The sequence below is a fragment of the Chiloscyllium punctatum genome, chromosome 14 (genome assembly GCF_047496795.1).
Source record: "Chiloscyllium punctatum isolate Juve2018m chromosome 14, sChiPun1.3, whole genome shotgun sequence".
In the NCBI taxonomy this organism is placed as follows: Eukaryota; Metazoa; Chordata; class Chondrichthyes; order Orectolobiformes; family Hemiscylliidae; genus Chiloscyllium; species Chiloscyllium punctatum.
The window spans coordinates 47,942,252-47,957,756 of NC_092752.1; positions in this window are offsets into that span (position 1 = coordinate 47,942,252).

Genomic DNA, 15,505 nt, shown 5'->3' on the forward strand with positions numbered 1-15,505 from the left:
GGTGCGTTGGTGCTGCTGAAGTAGACGGTGGAAAGGCATCATGGAAACATCGATGAGGTGGGCACAACAGGAAGTGACATGCCTCTGACATTGGAGATTCTGACACTGGGGGTGACAAGGTGGTGATAGAAGAGTATTGGCCCAACGGCAAAGATGGCACCTGAGGATCAGCAACTTCGATGTTGGTGACCTCTGGTGGAGATGGTAATGAAGCTGGTGTTCAGTGATGGAGGATGCAGGTGTCACTGATAGTAAGGAGCTGACTCAGAACCCATGGACGTTCTTCCAGCTATACCTTTCTTTTGTTTTTTCAATATTCAATATGCAAATTATTTAAAACGATGCCAGTTTGAGGCGGAAATGTCTTGTATTTATCCTGTAAAATACAGCTGAGAGTAAACTCAAAATCGATATCAAAATATTCCACTCATTGTTTCCTGCCAGCTATGCCGTGCTAAGGCCATGTCCACATATTAGCCCTCGTTCCATAAGATATGATGCTGCACAGTAGATTTAGGACTTTACCGAAAAACATTCCAAAAATTCAAATACATTGCATCCATTGCTTCACCATAATTAATCTACCAGCCAGTATCTCAATTATGATTCCCATTTCATAAATTTATGCTGACGTTGTCTATGTTCATTGTTTTCAGTCCCAATGTTTTCTCCAAAACCATGTCTTTACTAATTTCATTCCATTCCTTTTTTCACCTGACTTGGGTTTCCTCGTCGTGCTGCGAAGTTTTTTTTTGTTTTGTTGATGTTTTCTTCTGTGAAGACAGAATCGAATTATTTGCTTCACAGTTCTGCCATTTCCCTCTTTTCCTTTTTCCATTCTCTGGTTTCAGATTGTAATAAACTGCTATTTTTCGTTCACTTTCACAATGACATACTTTTGGAAGCTATTGCAGTTGAGTCGTATAATATTTATTAATACATGTTTTCAGAAACCCTACAATTTCTGCCTCAGGCTGCTCAATGACTACCCTTACACAATCATACAATCAGAGAAGGAGATACTCTACACCATCAGAAATACAGCAGCATATACATTAATCCCACTTTCCTACATGCAGCCTGTAGCCGGGAATGTTGCTGTTCTGATGCTGGTCCATGTACTTCTTAACGGTTGTGAAGTGACCCACGACAACTCCCCTCTCAGGGAGAACATTCCAGACCACAACACATTTTGGGTGAAAAACAATTGTCAAATTCTCTCTACACCTCAAATGCTGCAGTTTAAATGTCTTATCCCTTGTTCTTGGCCGTTTGACTAAAAGGAACAGCTGCTCTCTGTCCACCTTGTCCATGTCCCTTGTAATCACGCCCCACTCAGCCCTATCTGCTCCAAAGTAAACAACTCGAGCTTATCCGATCTCTCTTCATCCCTGATAAGCTCCATTGCAGGGAACATCCTGGTGAATCTCCTCTGTACCCACTCCAGTGCAATCACATTCTTACTGTGATGTCGCTCCCAGAACTGCACACAACATTTTACCTATGGCCGAAACAACGGAATGTTTAGATCATATAATGTACTCTTCGATGAATAAACAAAATGCCTACAGTCCCATGTGCCTTCTTAACTAGCTTATTACCCTGTCCAATCACATTCAGAGATCTGTGGGGACGTAACCTCTGATCTTCCATGTGTGCTGCCATTCATTGAGTATTCCCTTGTCTGGTTCCTTCTTCCAAAGTGCATCACCTCATATTTATCAGGGTTATATTCCATCTGCCATTGATCTGCCCATCTGACCATTCCATCTGTACATTCCTGTAAAACAAGGCCTTCCTCCTCACTGCCAACCACCTGGCGAACCTTTGTGTCAAACACAAACATACCGATCACATTCGCCAATTCTCCCCTCTCACTAGCCCTCCACATTCAAATCTACATCATGTATGAATACCACAAATAATAAGATGCATTTCACTGCTCCCAAAAGACACTGGTCTATCTACACCACATTTTTTTTTTGCAATGTGGGACCACATTAGCTGCTCTCCAGTTCTCTTGAAACGATCTTGTGGTCAGATTTGACTTAAACATTTGGGTCAGATCATTTCTTCTCTTGTCTGAAATGCCTCAGTCGACTAACTGTGTGGAGTTTGCACATTCTCCGTGGGTCTGCGTGGGTTTCCTCCGGGTGCTCCGGTTTCCTCCCATAGTCCAAAAATAATGTGCAGGTTAGGTGAATTGGCCATGCTAAATTGCCTGTAGTGTTAGGCGCAGAGGTAAATGTAGGGGAATGGGTCTGGGTAGATTGCGCTTCGGCGGGTCGGTGTGGACTTGTTGAGCCAAAGGGCCTGTTTCCACACTAATTAATCTAATCTAATCTAATCTAATTATCCTGTGATATAACTCATCTGGACTTTACATCATCTCAACTTGCATCTTACTTGAGAGCTCACAATGCATCATCTCGAATTCTGTACCTGCATCTTCCGTCTCCCAGGTAATACAGATACGAAGCTCTCATGAAATAATCCATCAATGTTCACCAGCTTCACATGCTGATTGCCCCCTTGGTTTCTAATTGGCTCTAATTGTTCCCTGGTTATTCTGTTCTACTTGATTTTTTTTTTTGTAGATCATCTAGGGATTCTCCCTAACCTTACCTGTTGCACTTCTTCAAGCGCCTGTGTTAGTCTTTCTCTTGTGTATGAATTTTCTAAGTTTCCCTGAAATCACGTTTTATTTCCCTGCAATGCACGCAGCTGATAGGTCAAAACAGGGAGTTGGGCCTGGTGGATATGTGGTGGTGGTGGTTCACTCTAAGGGTTAGTACTTCACCGCTTTTCCTAAACAACATAAATGCTTTTTGCCACTTTGGCCTTATTGAATTCAGTGCTGTTTTGTATAATTGGGAACATAGCCATTTCTGATCACGTGACAGTTTACATGGAGTTTAAGAATGGTGGCGACGGGAGACACTCGCAGCACTGGTGCATGGATAGTTTCCTCCTGAACGGTAGCTTGTTTATTGAATATTTTTCATGGAATTTAATTTTTCTTTGTACATTAATTTGGACGGCCAGTAATCCGACTGTGCTCTGGGAGACTGCCAAGGCCTATGCAAGGGGTTTGATTATTTCTTACTTGGCGACTCGGAAGCGGTAGAAGTGGGGGGTAGCAGCTGAGAGAGCATTTTTTGTAGACCGTCTGTAACAAAGTTGCAGCAGATTACAATGCTCCAGGCTGCTCTGAAATCTGCCCTCACCCAGACAGCAAAGAGAGCGATTTCATTTGCGAAACAGGTTATTTGATTATGGTGATAATCCCTGAAGAAGGGCTCATGCCCGAAACGTTGATTCTCTGACTCCTTGGATGATGTCTGACCTGATGCGCTTTTCCAGCAACACATTTTCAGCTCTGATCTCCAGCATCTGCAGTCCTCACTTACTCCAGAAAGAAGTGTCCCCATTCAAACACATCCATCAGTGAGTGTGCTGTTACTTTCATCTGCGACCCCAGAAACAGCAATGCAGCATTCAGGAAGTTATTTTTTGGGCTATTCCAGTCAGAGGGCTGTGAGGACAGATTGACGACGATGGAGCTCTTTGTTTGGACCCTGGAACTCCCAGGTGTAACTTCAGAGCAGGCCTCCCGTTTGAATGCCCCTCTGACAATCCAAGAGATGCAGGAGGTGGTGAGGCAGCTCCAGAGTGGTAAAGCACCGGCCCAGATGGATTTTAGAGTTAGATATATAGGAATTCATAGACATGCTAGCTGGACTAATGTTGGATATGTACAATTATTCGTACAGTCAGGACTGCCTCCCATCCTCTCTGAGAGAAAGAAATATTTATCTCATTCTCTGGAGGATTGCACTTCATGTAGGTCTTTCTCCTTATTAAACTTGGACTGTAATATTTTGGTGAAAATGCTGGCGTTGAAGCTGGAGACGTTCTTGCCCTTCATTGTTAAATAGCACTAGACAAGTTTTATTAGGGGTCACAGGTCGTCTAATAATATTAGGAGAGAGCTAACATGGTTCAGGTGTGCCAGCAAGGGTCAATTCCAGGCTTGGCAGTGGATGCAGAGAAAGCAGTTGACTGGGTGGAGTGGCCGTACCTCTTTTATGTCCTGGAAAGATTTGGCGTTGGAGGGGCCTTTGCGAGGTGGGTGGCAGTGTTATATAGTGACCCTAAAGCAGTGGATTTCACTCATGGTATAAGGTCTGACAATTTTAGCAATGGCTGAGGCAGCCGTCAAGGATGTCCTCTTTCACCGTTACTATTTACATGGGAGATTGAGCCTTTGGCAGAGTCCGTCCGGAGGGACCACAATATAATTACCCTGGAGGCACAATCAGGATGGCATAAGATCACTCTTCACACAGATGGCGTTCTTCTCTTTCTAACTAGCTCGATGATATCTATGCCCCATTTAATACAAGTGATTAATTTATTTGGATCTTTCTCGGGATATAAAATCATTTTTTTGAAATTAGAGGCTATGCCTGTCTCGGGTCTTATTTGAGTACCTGATCTTGGAGGTGGAATCCGATTCCCTTTCAGATGGTCAGAGGGACGTTCCCTGTATTTAGGCATTTTTATTAACCCAGCCTTCAATCAATTAGATAAAGTTAACTTCCTGTAGTTGCTCGAGAACATAGAGCAGGACCGTCAGCGCTGGGAGGATCTTCCGATACTATAGTTGGGTAGAATAGCTCTGGCCAAAATGAATGTTTTCCCCCGTTTATTATATCCCATGCAAATGTACCTTTTTGACGCTGCCCAGGCAGCCTATACGGCGCTTTACAGTCGTCTTGGATCTTTTATTTCGCATCACGGGCAGCCTCTTATGGAGCTCACCCAATTGCAGCTTCCGCCGGGGCTGAGGGATGTGGATTTGACACACTTTAAGGAATACAAATTGAGTTCCCTCCTAGCCTATGTGGCTGATTTGACTTGCCAAGACCAGCGTGTCAATGTGGTTGGACATCGATGCCTCCCAGGCAAAATGTTCCTTCAGTAATCTGTTACTCATAGACAAGGTGCAGACTGTTGTGGATTATTGAATAAATCTACTGTCCTGAACACAGTTAAAGCATGGAGAATGATGCAACAAAGTGAGGGCAATTTACAAAAAAAAAATTCCCCTTTTACTCCCATTGTGGGATTGATGGATTCTGGCTTTTGGCTTTGGAAGTCCAGAGGAGTTTCCTGTTTGGGAGACTTATTTGACGGGGAGGGCATGATGTCTTTCGAGCAGCTAAGCCAGAAATATGAGCTATCTAGGAGATTAGGGATTTTATACAGAAAACGATAACATTAATGGTTAGTCCCCATAAGTCGAATATGGAGGTGAGAGTGCTTCAGTCCATGGGCACTCTCTCGGTCTGCACTTTCTGGCATTTAATAGGAGGTAGTGTATCGAAGGACATCGAGCAGTTGTGTGGATTTTGGGTTCAGCAATTGGGTCTGGATATCTTCACCAGAGGTGTGGGCAAATATTTGGAAGAATGTCTGGAAGATTTCGATTTGCAATGGGATGCAAGCTATGTAACTGAAGTACTCCACAGGGTTTATTTGGCATCGGAGTGGCTTGTCAAATTTAAGAAAGGAGCGTCCCCAAAGTGCCAAAATATAAAACAGATGTCGGTACACATATTCATTGCTTATGGTCATGCCACAAATTTCTTAGGAATTGGAGCCCGACAGCAAGTGTTTTGGAAGGGGTCTTGGGATATCCGATGTGTCGCCTCTTGGGTTTGCCAAATCACTCATCTTTGGGAAGAAATTGTTTAGTATATTTTCATTTTGTGCGAGAAAGAACATTCTGATGAGGTGGGTATCGGAAACATCCCCCAGGATTCTCGGGGTTGTGTAGGTTAGTTATGAAGCACATCCCACTGGACTTTCTTAAAATTATCGTACGCCAGAAAATTGAACCTTTTGATATGACGTGGCGACCCTTTATGAACCATGTAGACGCGGACTTATTGGCTATTTTGGTCAGGGCCTTTGTGTAGCCATAAGCATTGTGTCTGGTGCCCTAGATGCCCCATGGGAGTTCGAATTCTGAACAAATACGGCTTCACAATGCCAGCTCTCGATACACTAAGGAGCCAATTGGGACCCACAGCGGAAACATATAGGAGAGCTCAAGCCATACATCTTGCATATTGTTTCTGAGCTTGATAATGATTTCCATGGGAAGCCAGGGATATGAGCACGAACTGCTCGGTTAAGGTACAGAAAGACGTATATTCATGTTATAATTGGATGATACTTGACTGACAAATTGAATAAACGCGGCTCTTCTCAGAGAAATAGGACTAGCTGGAGATATCAGGCTTTGTGGGCGGTGTTCAATAACAAAAATAATAAAATAAAATAAATATGCCGAGAGATAAGCTTAAATGGTCAGTTATATCAGATGACCAATCCGCCACACAGAATTAGACACTACAATCCAGAGGAGATATCCGTTTAGCATGGAACACATTGCAGACCAGGCCAGTGTACTGCTCAATGAAACCCAGTACTCTGCACAGACAGTGTGGACTACACCAGTTCATGGGGAGCTATGCAGTGTATAACAGTGAATTGCTCTGTAGAGCTGGAGCAATTACCCTCCCAGGATGTAGAGCTGTGTACACCACCCCAGTGCATTGATCTGCAAACCAGGAGCAGTTTCTCTTCCAGCATGTAGGACTGTGTACACCATCACAGTGCATTGACCTTTAAACCTGGAGCAGTTACCCGCCCAGCATGTAGGACTGTGTGCAACACCCCAGTGCATTAATCTGTAAACCAGAAGCAGTTACCCTCCCAGAATGTAGAGCTGTGTCCATCACCCTATATTGTTCAGTAACATTGTGTTAGATCACTGCCCAATGTGGGGAAACTTGCAGCCCATGCTGGAAGTGACAGGATATGCAGTTCCCCTCCATTTACATCTTCATACTTCTATTCTGCCAAGGGATGTAGAACATCTTGTCAAAACGAAGGAGGAAGTGTATTTAATGTTGAGGAGGCAAGGATCAGACAGGGCTCTAGCGGGTTACAAGTTAGCCAGGAAGGAACTGACAAATGAACTCACGAGAGCAAGAAGCGGGCATGAGAATGTTTTGATGGGTAAAAGCGAAGATGTTCTACACGTATATCAGGAACAAGAGGACGGCCAGAGTAAAGGTAGGGCTCATCACAGATTGAGGAGGGCATTTGCGTCATGAGTTGGAAGAGGTAGGGAGGTCATTAATGAATGTTTTGCTTCAGTATTCACGACCGAGAGGGGCATTGAAGTTCATGGGGAGAGCGTGAAACAGGCTGATATGCTAGAACAGGAAGGTGTGAGGAAAAATTTGAGAAACACAAGGATATATAATTTCCTTGACCAAATCGAATATAAGCAAGTATTCTACAGTAAATGAGAGAAGGGATTGCTGCGCGTTTGACAATGATCTTTGTATCCTCACTGCCCACTGCAGTCAGGCCAGATGAAAAGAGTTTGGCAAATGTTATTCCCTTGTTCAAGCAATGGAATAGGCATAATCTTGGGAATTATAGACTAGTCAGTCTTACGGCAGTGGTGGGCAAAGTTGGAGAGTATTCTGAGAGACATTATTTATGATTACGTGGGAAAACCATCGTTTGATAGAGACAGTCAGTATGCCTTTGTGAGGGGCATATTAAACCTCACGAATCTTTTTGAATTATGTGAAAATGTGACAAAACACATTTATGAAGGTAGATCAATGGATGTGGTGTATATGGATTTTAGCAAGACGTTTGATAAAGTTATCCACAGCAGGCTCATACAGAAAGTAAGGAGGCATGGGATACAGGGAAATCTGGTTGTCTGGATACACAACTCATGGCCCATAGAAGACAGGGGTTGTTAGTAGATGGAAAACATTCAGTCTGGAGATCTGTGATTCATGGTGTCTCGCAGAATCAGTTTTAGGACACCTGCTCTTTGCGATTTTTATAAATGGCTTGGATGAGGAAGTGGAAGTGTGGATAAGTACGTTTGCCGAAGGCACAAAGGTTGGTGGAGTTCTGGATAATATTGAGGTATGTTGTAGGTTGCAATGGAACATTGGCAGGATTCAGAACGGAGCTGATGAGAAGCAGATCAAGTTAAGCCTGGAAAAGTGTGAAGTAATTGAATTTGGAAGGTCGAATTCGAATGTTGAATATTGGGCTAAAGTCAGTATTCTTGGCAGTGGGGAGGAACAGATTAATCTTGGGGTCCATGTCCAGAGATCCCTCACAGTTGCTACCCAGGTTGATGGCAAATCGGCAAAAGCGAGGACTGCAGATGCTGGAGATCAGAGTCAAGATTAGAGTGGTGCTGGAAAAGCACAGCAGGTCACGTAGCATCCGAGGACCAGGAAAATCAACGTTTCAAGCAGGAGCTCTTCATCATCTGATGAAGGGCTTCTGCCCGAAACATCAATTTCCCCATCCTCGCATGCTGCCTGACCTGCTGTGCTTTTCCAACACCACCCCAATCGTGTCCCAGGTTGATGTGGTTGTTAAGAACTTGTATATTGTGTTGGCTTTCACAAACTACGGAACTGAGTTTCAGATCTGTGAGATTATGCGACAGCTCTTTTAAGCTCAGAATAAACCACTGTTATGAAGTTGAAGGTGTGTATAGTAACTTTTAAGAGAGAGTGAATGTTGTTCTGCACTGAGAGCTTGCAAGTACCTGTCGTATGACTAACTAACAGATCCCAAATTATAGTGGAAAATATAAAGCATGCAACGTTTGGCTGTGAAACAGATACCTTGAGATTTGGTTGCTGTTTGACAAAAATTCGAAGTTAACCATTCATTTTAAATTATGCACCAGGATACAAAAGTCAATCGATTTTGAAGTTATTATTTTGCCAAAATCAACCAACGAGATGATCAAATATTGAGTGGCATAAAAGAAGCAGGCAGTTCGCCAGTTAGGCTGAGAGTAACTGCCATCTAGAGAGAGACTGCAATGCAAAACTCTCTCTGACAAAGATACCGTTTTTGTATAAAACATCCTTGCACTAAAATTCAGAAGACAACCCAGTAAGATCTTCAGCTAAAAGGAAGATGACACTGGAGGTGACAGATGCTGTCTGGTTTTGAGATTAAGTTGATGCAATTTTAATATGGGTGTTTCTTATTGGAACATTATGTTGTTATAAAGTTGGAGGCAAATACCAATCAGTTCAGAGAAATAGGGACTTAGTGTTGTGAATAGTTTTTGCTCAATGTTCACTTTTAGAGTTAAGGAATAACTCAAACAGGAAAGATCAAAAATGTAAAGATAAGGAAGCTTAAGTGGCATTAACAGAGACATGTTCCATCAGAGAGTTGAGAAAAAAACAGGAGCAAATAGGTGATCATGCAAATGTTTTTAGTTCAGCTAAGCTAATTGATTACAGCGGAAAGATAAAATATTAAAGCAGTTGTATCAAACAGTACATATGTTAGGAATTTTGCATGTATCCTCGATTGTTATTACCTTAAAATGACGTGTGAATGAGGAACTGGAGACGATCACACATTCAAGGAAAGGATAATTGGCCGAGTTTCATCAAATCGCATTGCCCATGGGGTACAGAAAGGAGGTGATGTGGATGGGACATGAGCTACCACCTAGAGGTCACTCAGGAGTGAGGAAAACACAGGCTGAAATACAGAGTCATTCTTACTGGCCTGGGCTGCAACAGAATGTAATTGAATTTTGCCAGAAGTGTCATACACGTCAGGTAATTGGAAAACACAAGCGATAATAACACCTGCACCTTCCTTAACTATTCCAGCATTTGAGGAACCTTTTACAAGAATCTTAATTGATAACTAGGTCCCCGACCTCAATCAAAAAAAAATGTGGGCACCAGTATTTGTTGAAAATAATAGATGTATCAACTAGATTTCCAGAGACCAACCCGAGATGCAATATCACAGCTGAAAGAATTGCAGGAGAATTAATCTTTTTAAAGAGATATAGACTACCAATAGAGATACAGTGAGATCAATGTTCAAACATCACATCCAAATTACTCACTATATTGTCATAAGAATAAAGCAATTCAAATCAACTGTGTACCATCCAAAAAAAAAAGCAGGGATCGCTAGAAAGGTGAAATAAGGTGACATTAATAATTAAAGACCACGTTGAGGGTTTATTGTCAGGGTTATCCTGATGATTAGGGTAATGGAATCCCATTTGTGCTTTATGTGATCACGGATGCACCAAATTAACCCAGAGCAAATCCAATCCATTTCGAATTAGTTTCTGGGCATTAAGTGAGAGGACGTTAATAATTGATTAATGAGAAAATATTAAATCAGAATGCAAAGGCCACACATTTGGACTAGGTCTGTAAATTTGGGGAACGATTAATAGCGCTGGGGAGTTGGCTAGACAGCATTTAAAAGTAATGTAGCATGCAATAAAACGGGAAGCAGACAGGAAATCAAAATTTTGCAATCTTAAAATCGGGGATAAGGTTTCACTGTTACTTCCATGGATAGGTGAACCTAGAAAAGTAAGGTTTAGTGGAGCTTGCCAAATACAAAAGATATGGAGTGAGAGCAACTACTTGATAAGGACTCCAGACAGAAAGAAATCTCACAGTGTATGTCATGTGAATAGGTTCAAAATGTACTTTGACGGGGAAGGATTGCAAGAGGGCAAGGTGTTAATGATTATGGTACAGAAGGAAGAACCAAGTTCGGAAGATTATGAATCGGATATTCCTCAAATTAAAGTGGACAAAGAGGTTCTTGTCTAAAATTGGGATAAATTATTGAGTTACCGTCCTGAGAAAAATTGAAATGACCAGAAAGAGATATTGCTATCACATGGGGATATATGCAGATATCCCCATGTAGACTTGGAGTACTAACCTAATTGTGCACAATGTAGCTATAGGAGATGCAGTAACGTTTAAGTAAAACTCTTGCAGGGATAATTCTCTAAAGTAGGCACAGATTCAGAAAGCGATTACCAGCAACGCATCTGAGAATTGTTTGGAGACATTTAAGGACAGAAATGCTGAACTGTTATCCTGCAGCCTGTTGTAACAGCCATTCAATTAGAAAATTGTGACGGGGAAGGTCTTGAAAACATGATTGCCAATGCATTGTTGAGACTTGAGTGACAAATGGAAGCACTCAATAATGGGAGTACCACACACTGAATCCCAATGTTGTTGTGAACATTTGCATGTTTATAGTAAACGAATGTACATGCGCATTTTAAAGTAAGAAACACTAATTTTGGGAGCTTTGAAAACCGAAGCCAACTTTGGATATTGATGATTCAATTATATATCTGAGGAGCTGTCACATAGGCGGTCTATTTACAATATTGTGTTGTCTTTGAATTGTTTTCAGAGAGGTTCTAAACGATCAACGGTTCCAACATGTCTCAATTTTGAATACTTCATTGGGGTCCTTTGTTTTTCAACTAACACATAATGCCTCGGAAAGAAGGCTTTCAAGTCTTTTTTAAAATAAAACTTGTGTAATCAAGAGGATGTGGCCATCTCTCCGGTTGCACGGGACAGTTCAGTTCGAGGGTTAGTTGAGTCAGGGTCACTGTTGAAACAGGACGCTCACTCCCTCTTTCAGCCCTCTGACATCATAAACCTTAAGCTTCTTTTGTGTGTAATATTTACTCTTTGTGGTCAGAGGTTTCTTTATTGGTATTGTTGTAAGTAATTTGGCTGAGCATCATTAATTGGAGATTGCCTGTCAGTGTTGGATAGGATGAATTATTCAGGTACAGTGTTTTCAGTTCGTTGTGTTCCATTCCTTCATTTTGTAAATAAATTCTATTTATTTAAAGGTCGGCAGTCGGACCAGCTAACTCACTCTGGGAATATCCATTATACACTTAACTTCAACAAATGGCAACATTATGGTCTGGGCAACGTGCTTAAGAATGATTTGAGGGATCGGGCCTGGTGCTTAATAATGTACAATAACCTTGATAATTAGCAGTCATGAATTAATGAGTCAGTGACAGAATGAACATGATAATGGCTATTAGACAGAAAGGGCTGCGGCCAGTGACTGAGGAGACCTGAGGGGAGTACCGTAATATCTCCCAGTCACGAGTATTCAGCCATGACTGTTTCTGACAAATGGACTGAAATGTAATGCAGAACAAAATAACAGATGAACTTTGTTACATGGAATGCTGAACAACAATGTGAATAGAACCCGATAATTTTAAATGTGATATGCAAAATTATATTGCCACCCAGGTAAATAGTGCAGTGAAGAAGGCGTATGGCGTCCTGGCTTTTATTAGTAGAAGAATTGAGTTCCGGAGTCCTGAGGTCATGCTGCAGTTGTATAAGAATCTGGTGCGGCCGCATCTGGAATATTGTGTGCAGTTTTGGTCGCCATACTATAGGAAGGATGTGGAGGCACTGGAACGGATGCAGAGGAAGTTTACCAGGATGTTGCCTGGTATGGTAGGAAGATCCTATGAGGAAAGGCTGAGGCACTTGGGGTTGTTTTCATTGGAGAAAAGAAGGTTTAGGGGTGACTTGATAGAGGTGTACAAGATGATTAGGGGGTTAGATAGGGTTGACAGTGAGAACCTTTTTCCACGTATGGAGTCAGCTGTTACAAGGAGGCATAGCTTTAAATTAAGGGGGGGTAGATATAGGACTGATGTTAGGGGTAGGTTCTCCACTCAGCGAGTCGTAAGTTCATGGAATGCCCTGCCAGTAGCAGTGGTGGACTCTCCCTCTTTATGGGTATTTAAGCGGGCATTGGATAGGTATATGGAGGATAGTGTATGAGTGTAGGTTAGGTGGGCTTTGATCGGAGCAACATCGAGGGCCGAAGGAACTGTACTGCGCTGTATTCTTCTATGTTCCATGTTCTATGTTCTATATCTTACATACAAACTGTTTAATCAAAGGTTTTACAGGTTGTTAAGATTGTTTATATCTGTACGGGATATTCAGAAATAAAAACAGACACTGATAACAAAATGTGTTTGGTTACTGTGAGTTACAATAGAGTATCAATTAGGATGCAGGTCATATCGAGCTGGTACAGAGATAATGGGCTGCATGGCAACCATCTTTGCTGAAATTATTCATAAAAATGTATTCAAAATGTTCATACAAGTTTATACATAAAACTCACAGACAATGTCATAATTAATAAAATATTCCTATTTTTTCATCAAGTGTAGCTGTCTCTTTACATCAAAATTACTTTGATGAGATCTGCGCATTTATTTTCAGAACTTAATAAAGAAACAGGCTATAGTGTAATACATGTGTCACTGGCACAAGTGATGGGAACAGGAATGGAGCATATTGTCCAAATCTAACCGGGGCAAAAGCCACACCAACCAAGAAAAAGCAAAATATCAGAGGTAGTGGAAATCTGAAATACAAATGCAAAATGATGGAGAAATGCAACGGATGACGCATGATCTGGGCAGAGAAACAGAGTTAACGTATCAGGTCTTAAATGAACCTGTTCTGAACAAGTTATGTTGGACTTAAGAAGAGTTAATTCCATTTTTCTCTGCTCCGATACTGCCTGAACTGCTGGGTTTCTCTCCAGCACTTTCAATTGTTGCAATGGCAGGAGATAGAGAGTAATGGTGGTCACTTGCTTTTTGGACTGGATGCTTATGCCCAGCCGTGTTCCACAGAGGTCGATTCTTGGTTTTCATTGTTTGTCATTTTTGAAAATAATTTGCGTGAGAATATAGAAGGCATGGTTCGTACGTTTGCGGATGACACCAAAACTGGTGACATAGTGGACAGTGAAGAAGGGTTTCTACGAATACAAAAAGATCTTGATGAAATGGGTCAATAGACTGACAAATAGCAGATAGAGTTCAAGCTGGATGAATCTGATGTGCAGTCAATAGTGTGTGTTTGCTGCTGTCTGATGCACCAAGAATGGGATGAGTTTAATCCCCATTTCCTGGGTTCAAAACATCGATATCCTTCATGAAATTTGAGAGGCCTTACTGTCTTGCTGTTAATGTCGTTCCACAATGTCTTTGGATTATCCTTAACCTTATCTGCCCTAGCTATCTCATATCTCCTTCTTGCTTTCCTGATTTCTCTCGAAATAATGTCCCACACTCTTTATATTGACGAAGAGATTAAATCGAATAAAGTTGTCCATATCTAATGCACGTTTTTCTTTGATTCTTGAATAAAAGCTCAATAACTATCCTTGATCGTTGGTCCTTATAATTACCAGCCTTACCCTTCACTCTAACTGTAACATAACGCCTCTCAACTGCCGTCGTCAGACTATTGAATGCTTCCTACTTGTCATACAGCGTCTACTCCAATCAAACTTGCTACGTCCTGTCTCATGCCATTAACATTTTTGGTACTCCAATTAAAAAAAAATAATTAAAATCTTATTCTTTTCCATAACCATTATGAAACGAATAGAGTTATGATTACAATACCCAAAATATTCCCTCGTTTACTTCAGTCACTTGCCCTGCCTCGCACAAAAGAAGGCATGGTTTTGATCCTTCTCTGTTAGAATCATCCGAATATTGATGGAGTATGTCTTCTTGAACATATTTGACAAATTCTTCACCATCCAACCCTTCCTTACATTGAAATAACTGCAACTTCGTGCTTCAGAATTACAATATACTCTGGACTGTCTCGTTTTTTTTTCTAATTGACGTTATGTCCGCATATTCATGAACTTCTCCAAACATCCTACCATTTGTACTGCTACTTGGAATATCCCCCTTGCCGTGTCTATAAATATAACGTCTCCCGACATAGAATGAGCAAATCTCCCTGCGAAGATATTCATTGCTTTAGGTTAGACCAATCCATTCTGAACAGGTCATTTCTTTCGAAAATAGATTCAAATTTCACAAAAATCTAAATCCCTCAACAACACAGTAGCTTTTCAGCCGTTTATTTTACTTCTTTAACCTTGTGTTCCTTCCCAGCTGAGTTTGGTATTGAGTCTAAAGCAGGAAGAATTGCTTTAAAGGTTTTTTTTAATACTCACATTCACCTCTTAAGTACACCCTGTACTGCTTTAATCTTTGCCTAAAAATGTCATTCCTGCCAATATCTTCAATAACGTTTGGCAACTCAATCTCACCTTTAACAACGTGCTTGAAATGATTCGAGACGTTCTTAATCCTAGCACAGGGAAAGCAACAAACCCTCCTCAATTAACGGTCACTGCCACAAATTCTCCTGTTGATGCCCCAATAGAAAAGTCCACTAAAGCAACAATTCTACTAAATCTTCTCAAACGCTGCTAAACATAAGAATTATTCCAAGTGTCCAACAATTCCATTTTCCTCTGAAAGACAATCCCCTTCTTCTGTTCGAAAAGCTGAAAATCATTTTGATAGAGGAATTGCCACCGGAGAATTTTGAACTCCTTTCTTATCTTTCCGGACAGCCACACCTCTAAATGACTGATGCGCTGTATAATTTTTTTTCTAAATCTTCCAGCCATCCTCTCTGTTCCTTATATGTCATCTTAATAATGTTATGCCAAAAAGCCGGACTTT